At 35.1% G+C, this 17,814-nt stretch overlaps 1 long non-coding RNA gene across 1 annotated transcript in view; it reads left to right on the forward strand.

The window, feature by feature from the left end:
• Positions 1-2,570: 2,570 nt before the first annotated feature.
• Positions 2,571-17,814, forward strand: part of LOC145679731 (uncharacterized) — an 80,749-nt gene continuing 65,505 nt past the window's right edge. The window contains exons 1-2 of the long non-coding RNA XR_014130512.1: positions 2,571-2,623; positions 13,109-13,204. This is a non-coding gene — a long non-coding RNA (uncharacterized LOC145679731). The remainder of the gene's footprint in view (positions 2,624-13,108; positions 13,205-17,814) is intronic.

Consider the following 17,814-nt stretch of genomic DNA (forward strand, 5'->3'; position numbering starts at 1 on the left):
TATACATTTACCACAATTCGTAATTTGCCACCTTAAAATAAATCTGAAATCGGGTTTATTTCCTGTTGGTAACTTTTTCGTGGTAAATCATCCGCAGCGGAATGATGTCCATCCTTCAGACAAGAAATAACTAGCTCGTCTATTTCGAGCTTGTCTAGAGGTGGGCCATTAACATTCATGAACAACAAGTTAGACAATGTTTGAGCACTTAGACTATTTCTAATATCAGTCATCTGTAAATTCATAAGGGGAAATCCCCGTTCGCACTCTGTCGTGGAAATTGATAATACTTCTACCCGATTTCTGCAACTTCATCGACAATCTGCTTGTTAGACTTAAGTATGATAACGATTTTTCTTGGTAAGTTTTGAAATACTCAGCAAGAAGTATCATCTCTCTATCACCATACAACATCTTTTCCATATCGACCATGTCAGTTGGCAATGTCGATTCATGGAGAACAGAAACTTCATCTACCACACCTTCGAAAGGAAATCTTGTGAATAAATTATCAATTAAAGCCTGATAAACTGATGATTTCTTATTTGTAATTACACATGAAGGTTTGATGCCATTACCAAGTTCCCTACCCCGTCTAGAAAGCGAAAGGGAACGAGGTTCCTGGAAAGTGTTCAGAGGTGAATGGGCATTTCCCTCCTTCTTCCCCTTCAATTACCACACTGCTGTTTGCCATGTGCCAAATTACGATGAATTTCAATTAAATTATCATAATGTTGAATTATCGATACTTTTCAGTGGAAAAAAGGATGAAATTTGAAAGTCCCAAATCAAGGTAAGTAGACCAACGTAAAGGGGGAAAAAAGTGTAAAACTTTTTCATATAATTACGCGTATAATCCAAACTTAAAATTTCCGTGTAATTAAGCTTACAGTACAAATTTTATGCCTATTTTTCTCACAACTTAATGGGTTGATTGTTCTGTGGTGTAAACGCTCCATATAATAAACGTAAGCTTCAGCAATTATTATAGTAGAAAGCAATGGATATATGAAGCCAAGCACTGTATTTTTTGTTTGATTTTTTTCTTAAATAACATCGATCGTTTTCTATCATTTTTACAAACCAACTCACTACCAATTTTCCATATATAGAAAGTCCCACCCCCACACACATAAAGGAGAATTTTAAAAAATGCCAAGACACATTCTGTTTATTTTCAATAAAGAGTTAATACACTGAATTTCAGCTCCGTAAGTTTAACGGCTTGCGAGATACTCATTTTTTTTCTCAAAAATTCGGATCCTCACTACCTCCTTACGATATTATGCATTATAATGAAAGCAATATAACATCCCAGATTGGATTAAGGCCTAACTATATACCAAAAGTAATTTTATTTGACTTTGCAATTTGACCGTGATGATCAGGCACACATAGTTACATTCAATTTTTTATATAATAATTTATATATTACAGTGATTCAAAAATGTATTTTTTCCAGTAGTTAGCTCTAAAAACTCACAGGTCTCGAAAGCCAAGTTGTAATGTAAGTCCTATTGCTATTATTACTATTAAAAATATCAATATCCAAAAGTGCCTGAAGTTCTTTTTTCACTTGGTTAGATATACTCACCTCAGGTAAGTAGACAGAAACAAATGGAAAAGGAAGGGAAATGAAGGTCTTGAAAGTTAAACGAAGACAAATTTACCAGTCTTCAGAAGATATAATCTACAATGCAGTGAGCAGAGTGAGTCGGTAGATCATACTGAGTCGGTGGGTCGCAGTGGGTCACGGTGGGTGGTGGGTCGCAGTGAGCCATGGTGGGCGGTGAGTCGCAGTGGGCCATGGTGGTCACAGTGGGTCACATGCTGTTGACCCACGACCCACTGACCCACTTGACCCACTGACCCACTCCATCTCTGATAGACTCATGAATGAACTCTTCCCCCTTAGGATAAAATGAAAATGAAATGAGGTGAAATATTTGAGTTTAACGTCCCAGGATTATGCCTGTTAGGTTAAGGGAGACGATGATTAAAGCAAGTAAGTGATGATGGAAGAATTGGAGGAATGATAAAGTGGGAGGAAACGGGAGTACCCCAAGAAAACTCTCGAGCACGATGTGGTCTATTACTAATTTATTTGTCCGGGGATCGAACTAGGAACCCCATGCACCAGAGGTAAGCACTCTACCTCTTGTCCGTTCACCGTGCTTACACACAACAAATACAATTCAAATATTACCATAAATTTTGGTTTTTAACTGAATGCATAGACAGCAAATTGCGTCAAGTAATATTGAGAAATTTTTGTTTCCTCTGTCATGAAAATTTTCTTAATGGATCATGATAACTAAAACTGTAAATTCTCTTTATCTTAATAACAAATCCAGAGTATTTAGTTTGTTTTTAACCAGAGGTTTGAGTTAATGGGTGACCTTTTCAGCTTTCCCTGAAAAACAAAAACGACATGGATTAGATGTCGGAGATAACGAAGAATAAAAGGATCGAAATCTAGTCCATTAGTAGAAAACAATCAAGATAATTTAATTTGTTTTTAATCTGTTGAGAAGCTTTTGGGATTCATCTTAAATCTTTTCAGAGTACAAGAAAGCACCATCCATTATACTGCGTTGTATATACATAACAACGATAATAGGAGGTAGGATTTTGGAGAGAATTACTATACTTATTTGAAAAAATATCATTTTTTAATCTATCAAATTCAAACAAAGACTGTTGTCCTTCTAATCATTCATGAGAACTGCACAAACATTTTGAAGTTCAGGTGGTCCTTGTTTCTAAGTCTTGGGACTTACTTATCTTTCATGAGTTCAAGCTCTTTCTGAAATAGAGAGATAATGCAGAAATTGTGTTCACACAATTAAGAAGATATCTCAGTGGAATTAATGCTTGTTTTTACAATTTTTAGAAGGACGTTTTAGTAGATTTGTATCTAATGATTTTAAATCATCACTTGTTAACATTTATTGATTAATAGCTTGCGCAAAAGTTGTTAATATACAAAAATAAGCATTTAAATGTTAGTAATTCTTCAGACATGCAGCTTACAATTTATTATTATTATTATTATTATTATTATTATTATTATTATTATTATTATTATTATTATTATTATTATTATTATTATTATTATTATTATTATTATTAACGGTATTAGAAGTTAAGTATTATAGCAAATATTATCTAGAAAATGTAATATAACAGTATTAAATTATAGAATAAGGAATTAATCGACGATGTCCGGTCAAATTAGAAATCAGAGATAGTAAAGAGTTATTACGTTATATTTTAAATTGACCATAATCATCTATTTTTTAAAAAATCTTATAGAGTATCTGTCTTATATATTAATTTAATATATTAAATTTATGACAGACAATTATCTGCCAATATTGAAAAAGAGAAAGTTATATTTATCTCAGTATATTTTAACCAAAACGTCAACAAGATATATTTTAGTTTGATGTGCATGAAAATTTAGAAAGTAAAACCAACTTATTTTAAACGAAATTTTAACTTATACTTTGGCGTGGGAGACACGGGATCGATTCCCGGCGGGACGTTAACCGTTAGGTCCACGTCTCATATAGCCTCGCTGCTGAACGGGACGTTAAACTCAAAATCAACTCAACTCATTAACTTATACTACAAATTTTAAGGTCTACTCCCTGTGTTTAGAAAATACTATTTTAGTACATTGACCAGTTTTTTTAATTTTTTTTATCAGATCTTGGTTAAGATTTTAATTAAACGATTAGTGTGTTTTTACTTTCTGACAAGGGTTCTAACTTCCTAAGTTTATAATTGACTTATAATTCGTTTTTCTTGTAGCCTATTGTGTCAAATGTTATTATGTAATATTTCTACAAGTGCTGCATTTTTGCTTACGAGCTGTTCGCAGTACTCGAAATAAAGTTATTATTATTATTATTATTATTATTATTATTATTATTATTATTATTATTATTATTATTATTATTATTATTATTATTATTATTATTATTTTATTGCGTGCTTTGAATTATTTCCTGAAACATCTACAAAATAGTCAAAGAATTTTTGATGCATGTCCACTTTAAATCCTGATTTCACTATTCATTCAATATTATTCAATATCATATTTCAAAAACTGAAAAAATAGAGATGAAGTACCCTAAAAGAGAAGGTTATTATCTAAGGTGTGTCATTGAAATTTGAGGAGTAGGTTTAACAGAAATTTTGAGAATAGAGATAAGGTGGTCGAAAAGTTGAAAGTTTTTCTTCCCTGAACCTTTTGATTGATGGCAATATGATATTTTTTTTTAATTCTCTTCCTCATTTGAAATACCACATGTCCATTGGTAGTCTTCCTCTTTTAATATCTTATCTGGACAGTTTAATTAATGTTTTCTTCGTTCTACTCCCTCTTCTACTTCTGTTTTCTCTTTAAGCGAACTATTGTATATTGTAAATCAGGTAGCACGTAAAAATGTGTGTAACGAGTAAAACACCTTTTAATCAAAGTCATTAACTCCATGAAACTAATGAATTGCATAGAAGATAGAAGATGTTCAAGAAGCTGGTTATTACTTGGGATGTTTTATATTATTCCGTTTCTTTTGAACTATTAAACACGCAGAGGGAGGAAGGGAAGAGCAAAATGTCCGAGGTATTATAACATCATTTGCAAATAAAAATAAAATCACTAGTAAATAATCACTAAGAGATGAAATCTCTCTGTTTACAAACACATTACATTAGACGTAAAGTCCATCCTTTTTAGATATTAAACTCTCTCAGATATGAAATTATATTATTTTACGGATCTTTTAATGCATATAAAGATATAACTAAAGATAACAAGTAGAGCACAAAAGGTCTTGGTTAGGGAAAGCACATGTACTCTTTTCCCAGCAACTTCTTCCGCACATTTTATGAATTCATTAAGTAAATTTATTTGAGACACACAACCGATGTTATACATAGATTCAGCTATAGATAACTGTGCAAAGAAGCATATGAAGTAGTTTTACATACATATAAATAACAATATGATTCTAGAAAGAAATGTTTCATAAAAATAATTAAGGAAATATGAGTGAGAACATATGTATATGTAAATGTTTCATAAGATAAAATCAGGTACTACGATCAGCATTAAATATTTTGTGAGGAAGATATTACGAATGCAAAGAGACATTTCTGCAGAATGATAAAGCACTGGAAATCTCAAACGTTTTAAGAGTAGAATAGGTTAAGCGGTTAACTAGCTCTTTGGCATAGGGAGACAGCCAGCACGTGGGAATTCCTGCAGAAACTGGGTCATGCAGAGAATCATCAGTCTCCGGAATCGTCCTCCGTAGCCTTGGAGAACATCCAACCCAGAACATCCTGTGCCTCGGAAAATAAAAAACAAGTAAACGAGAAAGGGAACTCCATTTTTCTTTCCTTTTCTTTCTTTTTTACGTACGTTGGTGTTTTTTTTATTTGTCTACAAAGGTAAACATTGAATTATCTACAAAGGTAAATATACACAATAAGCATTCAATTTTAGTTCTTGCATCATTATTATATTTTATATGCGATTATTAATGCAAATACACCTAATACATAGCGTAACCATAAGTACTGATTATTCTAAAGTCACATGAACCGTAAATGAAAAACAATAAAATTAAAAGCATTTAAATTTTACGGAGGAAAACTAGCAATTATAGTAGTAAAGGGAAAATACTAGAGTAAGTGACTAGCTTTCAGTACTTACTTATCCAATTAACTAGTTATCTATGATTAAACAACTCGTAGGTTCATCGTAACACAAAAAGAGCAAGTTATAAAATCCTAGTCTTAAACTCTAACAACTCTAGCAATTCATATTTTTCGGCCTACCCAAGGGCCTTACTTACTAGAGACCTTAACACCCAATACATCGGGTTTTCCTTATGTTTCACACTTTTACTTTTTTGTTAAATAGTAGGCTTGTAGACTAATTAATAGCAGGCTTGTAGACTACTTTGTAGTGTTAACTTATCTATGGCAGTTAGCCCTTACACCAATAGTTATATTACTGTTACATGTAACAACCAGCTCTTTTGACAATTTTCTGACAACACACTTTCTACTGAAGAAGTTTTTGTAGACCTACAAAAAGGTACAATATCTTATTTCACTTCTGTTGGGGCACTTTCCAAAGAGCGGAAACTTTGGACATCTTACGAGAATAAAGGCAGTGTTTCAGAAGTCTAGTCTAGAAACATAGTAGTGCATTGGGCTGGTATTGGAGCTCTTGACTGAGATGTCGATAATGGAAATAACAATAATCCTGTTCATACCTACTATCTGTCTATAGAATGCCAGACTGTATAACTGAACGCATTGTCTTAAAGCAATGACATCCATTTAGTGTCCATTCAAGAAATAATAATTCAAAAATAATAGAAAAAAATCGCTCACCTGTTGCGAGAGGCAGGGGCGGACTTACCTATGGCGCCGCCTCTAGGCACGATTCGTCTGGCAGCCCCTTTGTGTTTCGCGAATATAGGTAACGTCTCAACGTAATAGGCAATTTTTAATTTTGCTTCATTGGCACGCTTTTATTCATGTCTTTGTCCAACAAAGGCATAGTCAAATAAATTGTTTCGAATTTTTATTATACTAATACGTTTTGAGATGAAAAAATTCTTTTTAAGAGTGAATATAAATATATTAACCGCTGGAAGTAATACCGTTCTTGCCAAATTTCAATTAAAATCTCCTTAATCTATATTATGTACTATTTTAACGTAATATTCCACCAATTCTTCCATAATCATTCACTTTTTCATTAATCATTCTTCTCCTTCATCACAGAGGACGTAACAGTTCATAAAACTAAAAAATTTCCACTTCTTTTCAAGTGCATCGAAATACTCATGAGAACTGCTTTTTTCTGCAGAAAGGGTTTAATTTTCGTTTGATTAATGAATTTACGATGTTCATTTGGACTTAGTTTTTTCATTGTTCTAGAGGAATCGTTTCACTGTTCTAGGATATCAAACGAAGTAATAATAATAAATACAAATTGTTGTTTTACATAGAAATGGGTTTGATATTACCAAGGGTGTAGCATAGTGTTCTTCTGAAAGGAAGCTATTAGTTTTATGCATTCTTCTTAATATTCTTTATTATTCTTAAATTATTAATGAATTGTTTTGTTTATTTAAAGCATTGTTTCCCTGCTCCAACAGTATCCATGAACGTTACGCCCCTGTATATTACTTATGTTCACTAAAACACTTTTCCTTAAAATTACAACGATTTAATGACAATCATTAGGTCAACATCTCCTTGTCTTACTGGATTCTAATTGAATAACGAGGTTGTTGCAAGTAGCATGGGTGTGAAGAGTACGCATGTCATCGTTACGAAAACTCAAATAACAATCTGCTGGTTAGCACTGAATTTTGCTACAAATACATGGCCAGTGAAATAAAGAAGTGTCTATTACTATCGGCAACGTAAGAAAATATTTTTACCATCCAATTTTCTCGAATACTACACATGAGAATTGACCCTCAAGCATGCTATTGAATTAAGTTCGATGTGATTTATTGGCTGATATGTTTCTTATACAAAATATTTTAATTAAACATAAATTGTACTTTAAGAGTTAATGTTAATTTTAGGCTATGCCGCATTACCTCTATTATGTACTGTCATTTTGCTAGTCTCTCTATGAAGAGCTTGATGACGGTATATTTCCATACCAGTTTCATCTCAATAAATGGCATGGTTCTTGTACAGCAGGGCGCAAAATTTCAAAGTCAGACGCACTCGACAATCCAAAAATGATGGTCGCCAGTATCTCTCACGTACAAGTTGAGATGTCCCCCTCCCCCTTCTTTGATTTGACAAAGAAAGACTTTATACCCCCTACATTCCATGTTTTCTCTCACTCAGTGATAATTATTTTCGTGCGAAACAGAAGCCGTGTAGTCCTGTGAGTTTGGCAGAAACCATTCCTACAAAATTAGTCGCCAGTTCTAAATTTCTAGTCGCCAATGGCAACCTAGTGACCGGAAGTTTTGTGACCTGTTGTACAGTATCACTTTTTAGGGTTATAAAGACATTCATTCCTCGTTTCTTTTTCGAAAACTACACATGAGCTTTTATATTCAGCTTATTGAGATTTATCGATTAATATAAAAATTTTCCGTTAAACGCCAATAATATTTGTAGAAACTGTTCGTTACATACAATATATCAGTATACTTAGTGCATCAAAGAGACAGTAAGCTGACCATACAAAATACGCATCCAGTACATACCGTACAATTTTATGGAATAGTGTTGAATAGGCAATCCTTCGTTGTGAGGACGGAAATAAATATAAAAGGATCCATTCTATATATATTCTATATATCGACTTTTTCATTGTAAAATGCAGGGAGATAAATAAGCTCATGCGAACGTAAGGGCACGACACAAATGTTTTTCATTCCCCTCCTCTCTGTTTTTATTATTATTTTTTTATATAGAAGACAAGTGTAGAGTTGAAGTGGAATCTATTAATAAGACAACTGCACAACGTCATTTTTTTTCTTTGTACGGGGGGTAAGACAATTCTTCACATTATCTAAGAAATGACTAATTAATGTTTCTTTAATAAGTTAATTTTTATTTATTTATGAGGAACTACTGCTCAAAGAATAGAACATAAACATACAGAATACCAAGTTACGTAATAAAATGAAATGTTCTCTATTTGTTAATTAAAAAAAAAAAGTTTTTGAAACCATTTACAGCAAGCATAAACAATTAACAACCAGGTAAGAAAAGAAATGTAGTGGAAGCTGGTAACGGCTTCAATATTAGAATCATTCCATCATTTACTTACTAAACTTGGGAAAAAATCCATAGAAAATCTTAATCAATGTTGTCGGCCTTGAAGTTCGAACCCAGAGTTCCGACTTAGCTTTGTTTATCACGATGTTAGTGATGAAATTAGAGGTTTCGAGAGTAGGTTAGTGCTCTGTTCGATCTCCTTTCATTCTGTTTCAGATCTTTCTTCATGGAAAAAAAATAGTGCATATTTACATAGCGCGGTTCTGCTGTTATTACCTGACCAGGATAGCTGTGCGGTTTTGGAAGGATGGCGCTGCTGTTGTGTTTACATCAGTTTCTTGGCAAGCGCGGTGGGACAGGGGAGCGGAGAGTTTCACTTTGCAGTGTATCCAACGGTTTTTTAAAGTTGCAGTTTAGATGTTATCCATAGTCTAATCTCTTTACGCCGTAACTTATGTATGTATTGTAGTGAACCATTCCTGCAGTAATGCAGATGTATTGTGAATAGTGATTTATGAATGCAAATTACCAATTTAAGAACAACATAGCACAGTTGACAATTCAGTGAGCTTCTACCGTGTATTAAGCAGATTGTATAAAAATTGATTACGTTTTATTCGATTTCATTATAAAACAGTAGCAGCCTGTAAAACGCAGGAATGACAATGTCAGTGACTAAAAGATTAATTTTGGGTTGATAGCTTAGAGTTTTGCGCAATATCTTGTAACTGTAAGTTTAAATCAAGTTAAGGTTAAGGCTCATGATGCTGCTGTTTAAGTGTATGTTTATCGATTGACAAATAAATTATTTTTTCGAGTTTTAGCCAGGGAGGAATCTCGAAACGTTTCCTCTCGAGAAGTGTGAAAGTCCTTTCCGATGGTCTATTGGCCAGCGCATGTGCTTTTATTGTATGTGGTTCTGGGTTTGATTCCCATTGAGAGAACAAAATTTAATTTTACAATCCTTCACTTTCATTAATCATCTGTCTTCTCTAGCATAAACAACATAATCATGGGACGTTAAAATAAAGAAATTTCATTTTTTTGTTCGAGAAATCTGAACTCTTTGGGGGAAAAGGAGGTGAAGAAATTTTTCCTTCATTTTTTAAAGATTTATGGGATTGGATAGCGTGCCTTTAGGTATTGATTTGTACAATTTGGCTCAGTGCACCCTTCTTTTAGGATCATTATAGAAATCCAGCCCTTTGGTAGAGTTCGAATATAAGTATTGATAAAAAATCAGCGTGTGTGTAGTGTAAGAGTAAGTATCATTGCTTCAGCACACAATAAATTTTATTTATGAGCAAAGAAATTACCTCTGGACTAACTCTGAATTTCTCTTAGGTTATAGCTATCATGTGACAAAGAATTAAATCTACTAACTGTTTTCACACACAATATAATTTTGAAACTTGGGAGCCTAGTGTTATATTTGTGTCTGTAGTATATAATAATGCTGATACGTTATTCTGTTGAACATCTTAAAGGTATTTGTCGATTGACTTCAAAGGACTGAGTTTAGCTCGTAAACACAAGTTGCCCTTAATTCAAACATATCAGATGTACGGTCTTGTTTAATAAACCTGCTCCTCCCTGTCCTCTATCTGAAAAGCCCTATATTGTTATTCACATATGAAATTCAAAGGCAAAGTCAATCGTCGTTATTTAGTTCTATTTTTATTTCAAGTGTAAGTATTAAAATGCGCTACGCATGGTTGTAAGAGGTTGGGTGCTTTTTTTTTTAAAAAAAAATACTGAACTGACACATCTAACATTGGCACTCATCTTCTCTATAAATTGATGTAAGAAACAGCCGATTTATTTCCAGCCATTACTTCATCACCGGTATCTTTGAACAATGAGATAACAATGGAAGACAAACTTCGTTCTTTTCAAACTTGATAATTTGAAAAACTTATGAAGTGGTTTTGTTATTCAAATACATATTCGCTGTAATCAATTTCAGAAGTAACATTAATCTTAGAATAACGTAATGGCTGTAAGAGTTACCCTGAAAATTTATTTTGTACGTTTTCTTTTTTACGTAATTCGGAAATTTTGTCTGAATTTTACTGGAGTTATAAGGAACCTTCAATTATCAGGCACCCCATTTTAATCGCTCCTCCTCCGCCGTCAATGCAACACTTCTAACCGTCTCCCCAGGAGTCCTGGGTCCACCCCTGATTGAGATGGTACATAAAAATAACTTTGTCTAATCTCTGTCATTATTTAGCATGGTTTAGTATTTTTTTTTTAAAAAAAAAACTATATTTCTGCCACATTTACAAAACTTTATTTGAAAGTTTTCAAATTGTGACAGAAATATATATTTTTTAAAAATTACTAAACCATGATAAATAATGACAGAGATTACACAAAATTATGTACCATCTCAATCAGGGGGTGGACCCAGGACCCCTGGGGAGACGGTTAGGAATGTGGCGGTGAAAGATTATCAGTTCTCTCTCTCACCAAACTTTCGAAGTACATCCGAATATGATGTTAATGCAAAAGAATTTTCTTACTCAAGAACCCCAATCGCTCCGCCCCTGACTTGAGCATATGCGTGAAGTGGTTTATTACGAACAAGACAGAAAGAACTGTGATAGATTGATTACAAGTAGTCCGGTTAGAAACACTGCTGCTTGCATTTTAGTTCCAAAACCGGCCGCCCGCACTCGTTCGCTGGTTGTGTTATACTAGATTATGCATTTAAAATGCTTTGTCTATAACAATTTTATATATATATATATATTTTTTTTGAACTGGCGGATTTTGTTTAAGGAATTTCTAACTCAAGTCGGATTTTCATGCCGTTTGCGGCAATCATCAAGGAAGAATGAAGGATTTATGGGAATATGTTTATTTGTTTAAATTCATCCGAGTAATACAGGCAACACAATTCCTTAAGAAAGACAGCAAATATCCATCGGTGTGCCTTACGCGTTGATGTGGTGTGTTGATTTGAGTTTTCTCCCGTAGATTTCAACCTTGGCAATCGAATTTGTTAAAAAGTTGGAAGATATTGAACCCACACAGAATGTCGCAACTGAAATTGCGAACATTAGCTAGATAACATTACACCATTACGCTTAACAGCTGATTTTCTTGAGGTGTTGCCTATACTATCCAGGATAAATTGAAACCAGTAAACATATTCCTATAAATTTCCCTTCCTTCCTTCATCACTTGATACAAACCGGAAACAGCATAAAATCAGACTTGAGTTAAAAATGAACAAATAAAATCTAAAAATAATAGTGTTGAATTCTATAGTTGAATTGTTGAATATAATTGAATTCTATGAACAAATATAATCGGCTAGTTCTTAAAAGTCGCTCTGTATAAAATTTGTCACATAACTTTTAATTTGTCACATAACTGTAATACGTATTGTGGATGAGAATTCTGATGAACGTAATGTACTAAACACTTATTCTGATTAGTTCCTTTTCTTAGTTTAACGTCTCACGATTTTGTCTTTTAGGCTGAAAGAAATGGCTAATTATTGATTGAAAGTAAACGATTGTGAAATTAAATTTCTGTTGTTTCCCATCGAGAATCGAATCCGAGACCACGTCACGTTATCTTGGGAAGCACCATTGGTTCTAACTTGGTTATCACGGCACTTTTCTCTGCTCTTAAAAATGCCTGGTCCCAGTTCATGGAACGTCATTCTTCACATTAGTGGCATGCAGGGGCGGGCCCACGAGGTTGATCTACTGGGTCCGGATCCCCCCCCCCCAAAAAAAATTCCTAACTCAATGTACTATAAAACTATACTTGTTTAACAGGGAAATAACTGGTGTAGCATGAAAATTTTATCTTACACTTCATCTGTACTCTTTCTCTTACAAAAAAACATTTTAGTTGTATTATTTTTTCCCCTGAAAATATAAGTGGAAGTATTTTACATTATTTATCGTCTTTTCGGATACAGAATAATACCCGTTCAATACTACATAGACAAAATGGCTTGTAGTATTGGACGCTCCAACAGCTTGCACCTCTCCCCCCCCCCCAAAAAAATATTTGTACGTGCCTGATGGCATGCAGATTCACAAAATGTTACATCGATTTTAAACCCAGTTTTGAAACAAAATTCAATCTTAAACTTCTCGCTTGTTATCTTACTACAGAAAAACGTTTTATTTTCAAACGATATTTCAATTTTACTGTTATTTGTATTGAAATATATAAACCATATTCATAGGTTTATAGGCTTAAACTATTTTACAAAACTATTTATATCTTGTATCAATAAAAGTTGTTCATTGAATTGATTTTTGTGTTACATGTTCTCCTGCAACATCGAGGTTAGGAAGGATAGAACTATTATTAACGTGACCTCCGAATCAGTTCCCAAGTCTTCAAGAGAGCTGAATGATAGAACAGTACTCCTGGTCTTCGCAGAGAGGTATTTAGTAATGTTCTTTTGTCATTTTTCTGATTTTAGATTACACAAATCGTATCATTATGTTTCAGAAAACAATGTACTAGATGCAGTGGTCGAAGTGAGACGGTATGCGGTGGTATGCTATACCGCGTCTGGTTTTTCAGTGATGGAGGCATATACCGCCTCTGGTTTTTCAGTAATCCACTTTAGATAGATAAAATACCTTTAATATATCAATTTTTATACACGGTAATTGACGAATAGCTTTGCAAGTAAAAAGATTTTATTTCTTATGTAGAAATAATTTCTAAGTTGACAACACCGACATATTTGTTATCTTTTTCCTACCTTTTACTTTTAAAGTGAGGTTTCTTCAAAGAAGTTCATCCAGTTTATATTTTGATGTGCCATATTGAATTGTTTCTTTCTTATGTGTTTATTTGTCTTCTTGCCTTAATGCATATAAATGTCGTGTTTTGAGCATGGTCGGATCTAGGGATTGTTTGCTGCGGCGGCGGATCTTCCGAAGGTTTGGAATATCCCTCAGTGAAGTGGTGGGTCCGGGATTTTTTCCTCAGGAAACTGTTAATATAAAAGCTCAGTTTCTAAACGTTTTCGCAAATTATTCGCTATAATACAATATAAAGGGTTTTTATTTTGAAGTTGTTGGCAGGGAATCAGTCCTTCCATGCCCCCCTGTAACTACAGAGAAGCTCTCCAACGGTTTTCACTCATATAAATAGAAATGAGAATATACCCTCACTGTATTTCAACACTTAGATAACCCGTATGTCTAGTCAAAATCGTAATAAAACATACCGCCACTGCTTTTTTTCCACTTCGAACACTGACTATATGCATGACCCGGAATTCCTCTGGTGCCACTATTGCCTCCTTGTTCGATGCTGTGCTACAGGAGTGTATAGTGGGCAAGATCATGTCTCTGGATTCCTTTGGAGATTGTGAGTTTTCTCCTACTATGTACTTCCATTACTATAATTCTTCTGTTGTTATTCACTTGCGTTACCTTGTCTTCTTTAGCCCAAATAGAACAGTCACGAGAGTTTTCATTTATTATGCTTCACACTTATTTTCATTCTTAACGATGTATTTAAAAGTGAATAAATACACAAAATCTTACTGAAACTTGTTCTTATATATATATATATATATATATATATATATATATATATATATATATATATATATATATATATATATATATATATATATATATATATATATATATATATATATATATATATATTTTTTCAGAGAGTGATTCAGAAGGTAATGTCTCCAAGGTGTACCTTTATTTGTGTTTGACAGATATTACCGATAACAGGTATCAGTAGAATGTTTGTAATATCAGCTACAAATGGTGGTATCATTTTTCAACATAGTTCTCATTATGGGAACACACTTGCGCTAACGCAAAACAAGTTTTTTCTTTCATGCCGTTGACCAAAATTGTCGTGACTATTGGCGACACCACTGCCGAACTGCTGCTTCCACCTCTGTGCCACAATTGTAGCGTTGGCTATTAAGTTTGGGGAAAAGTCAAAAGTCACAGTGTGCAAGATCCGAACTATAGGTAGGTCGAGGCAGAATGTCAGCAACACTTTGAAGTTCTTTGGCGGAGGAGAGGACATGTGACGGTGCTCTATTGACTGATACTTCATTTCCAGGTGGTAGTGGTGTACCCACGACTCGTCGCCGACGATGAATATTCCTAGGAGCACAACTTTCCGCAGTCAGAAATTCAATGCCAGTCCGCTGTTTCAACCGGACGTCACCACTGCATGCCATGGACTGCTCCATTACACTGGAACGAGAAGAGACATGAAGGAGAAACAAATTACACTTATAACTTAAACACCAGTGCATTAATGGTAAACAGTTCAGAATGTTTGGAGTACTATTGGCCAAGTAGTGGGCTTGGAGGCATTACTTTCTGAATCACCATCACATATATAGAAGGAACTTAACGAAATCTGGGAAGTAGACAAACAGTTACTGTTTATTTCCGGACACCTAGTATATTTTTCCTGATACTGGCCTTCAAATATCTGGAGACACGCTGCTCGCTTGGGATTTGTTTCTTTTCAGAAGTAGAAAAAGTTGCTCACACTCATACGTGCTACCGTACATGGAAATTACGTACAATGCAAACGAGAACCGGTCAGGTAAGTACTGGTAAAACTCGGAGATACCCAGTTATTGTTCTGAAATTAGGTGCAGTTAAGGCGGAGTGCCCTAAACGACATACTGAACGTCCCTGATGGTGGGGGGTGGGCAATGGGGGTGTTTAAAGAGCTTGTTCAAGGTTTTCTTAAATATGTCAAAAATTATATATATTCCGTAGTATCAATAGTTTAGAAAATAGACGGGCATAAAAAGTACATTTTGTTAAAAAATCTTATTGTACCTAAAAAGCAAGTCACCTTCAAAAAAAAAAGACTTATGCCTATACAACAATATACAATGGCAATACACAAGTTAGTCCACAAAGTGCAGGTAGGGTGCGGTCCGCTTTTGTGCGAGTACCTTGCGCGTAGCATTCCATATCTTGTTTATTTCCCCTATAGCTCTAAGCGTGTGCAGCTGCAGAAGTAGCCAGTGTTCATGCGTTGTACCAGCATTGAGCTACAGAATGTACGACAATGGATGGCAAGTGAAGGGGATAAAACACGATGTTGAAGGCTGGTGCTCTAAACAAATATTTTCAGGTCTCTTGATGTTGATTGAGGACTTGTGTATTGATACATGAAAAAAAAAAAAAAAAAAAAAAAAAACTTTCTGTTACATCTAAAAACTTCGGTTTCCCACCGTTTCTTTCAATACTTCCCTTCATTAACACACCTTTATCACTTTCTCAACTGCATCACACTTATTAATCACAACATCATCATATAATAAACACTTCTCAGCCATTATTGTACACTGCGTAGCTGCTAATGGAAATATACTCGTAACACACAAGCATTAGACATAGCACAAGGCTATTGCACATTAGGAGAACTAATCAAAATGTGGATTGCGACGCGCAAGGGACTTGTACAAAAGCGAACCTCACTCGTGCCCGCAACCCACTTATGCCTGCACGTTAGTGTGTTTGTGCACTAAATTGTGTATTGCCTTTGTATATTATTATCAGTGGCATATTTAGAGGAGGGCTTCCGGGCTTAAGCCCCTTCGAAATTCTATTTACTATATTAAAGTAAACGAAATATCTTGCAGAATTTTCACATTTAAAGGAACGAAGTTAGCAACCCCCCCCCCCCGAAACAAAATCGTAAATACGCCTCTCTACTTATACCATAAATACTGTCACAAGTTTGAATGTGAATAACACAGAGAGTATTAACACCAAGGCAATTTATTTTGGTCATGTTTTACATTGATATGTTGTACACCTGACGCACTAATCATTTTTCGAAATGTCCCCCCTTGGCCTTGATGCAGGCACGAAGTCTCTCCGGCCACTGGTCAATGGCATTACGCACCACGTCCATAGGAAAATTGTTCACTGCTCGGGTCAAGGATTGTTTCAGACTGTCGACAGATGGATGCCGTTTATGGCAGACCTTTTCCTGAAGGACTGCCCAAAGTTTGTAGTCCAACGGGTTAAGATCCGGGCTGCTAGAAGGCCAATCAGCGGTAGAAACGAAGTCGGGACGTTCCGTGCCAGCCAGTCCTGGGTTGTTTTTTCTTTGTGGCCTGAAGCGGAATCCTGCTGGAAGGTCCACCTTTCTCCAAGGAACATGGTAGCAGACAATGGTTTTACTATAGGTGTTAGCACTGTGTCCTGGTACACCTTGGCAGATGTTTTAACACCTTGTTCGCAAAAATGCATATGGGTTGTGCTTCAATAGCTCACTCCCCAGCAAACCATCACTGAGGCAAGATGATGTGCCCTCTGAACCTTTGGAGCTGCCTCAGCAGCTGCAGTAGATGATGTGGCATACACACAGTCATTTTGGGCGTTGTAGGCTTGTTCAATTATGAACACTTTTCGTCAGTGAACAGAATCTTTCTGTGCAGATTGTTGGCGTAACGCCGCAACAGTCTCTTTGATTTAAGGACCCTCTGCGACATTAATGTTTGGGTCAGAAAGTGACCAGTCCTCCTCTTATACGCCCATAAATGTAGGTCACTCCTGAGCACACGAGACATGGAATTTCTGCTTATGTTTATTTCAGCAGCCATCACACTTTGTGTTCGAACAGTATTTCTTCGAATTCTTGCTGCGACTGCTTTCTGGATCTGTGGGGTTTGTACCGTTCGTGATCTGCCACTCCTTGCACGGTCAGCTACCGTTCCAGTCTCGGTGTATCGCTGTATGGCTCGATACACAAATCTCTTGGTGATTTGTAGGGGTTTCAGAAGGTTGAAAATCTCACCTGCTGTCTTCCCGACATTGTGTAGTGCAATTACTGCTACACGATTTTCGTAATCGCCCCACTCCATCAGAACTCAGTACAATATCAACGTATGTTATGGACAGTCAAACACACACTACATGCATCTTCCGCTTTATACACAGATGGCAGCACTGTGTCACTTCGGATGCCTACAGCGCCACTCCAAACTTTTAGTGTAGTTTAATTGTTTAATTTTTTTTACTCTGA

Source organism: Thermobia domestica, chromosome 2 (genome assembly GCF_964235325.1).
Source record: "Thermobia domestica chromosome 2, izTheDome1.hap1.1, whole genome shotgun sequence".
In the NCBI taxonomy this organism is placed as follows: Eukaryota; Metazoa; Arthropoda; class Insecta; order Zygentoma; family Lepismatidae; genus Thermobia; species Thermobia domestica.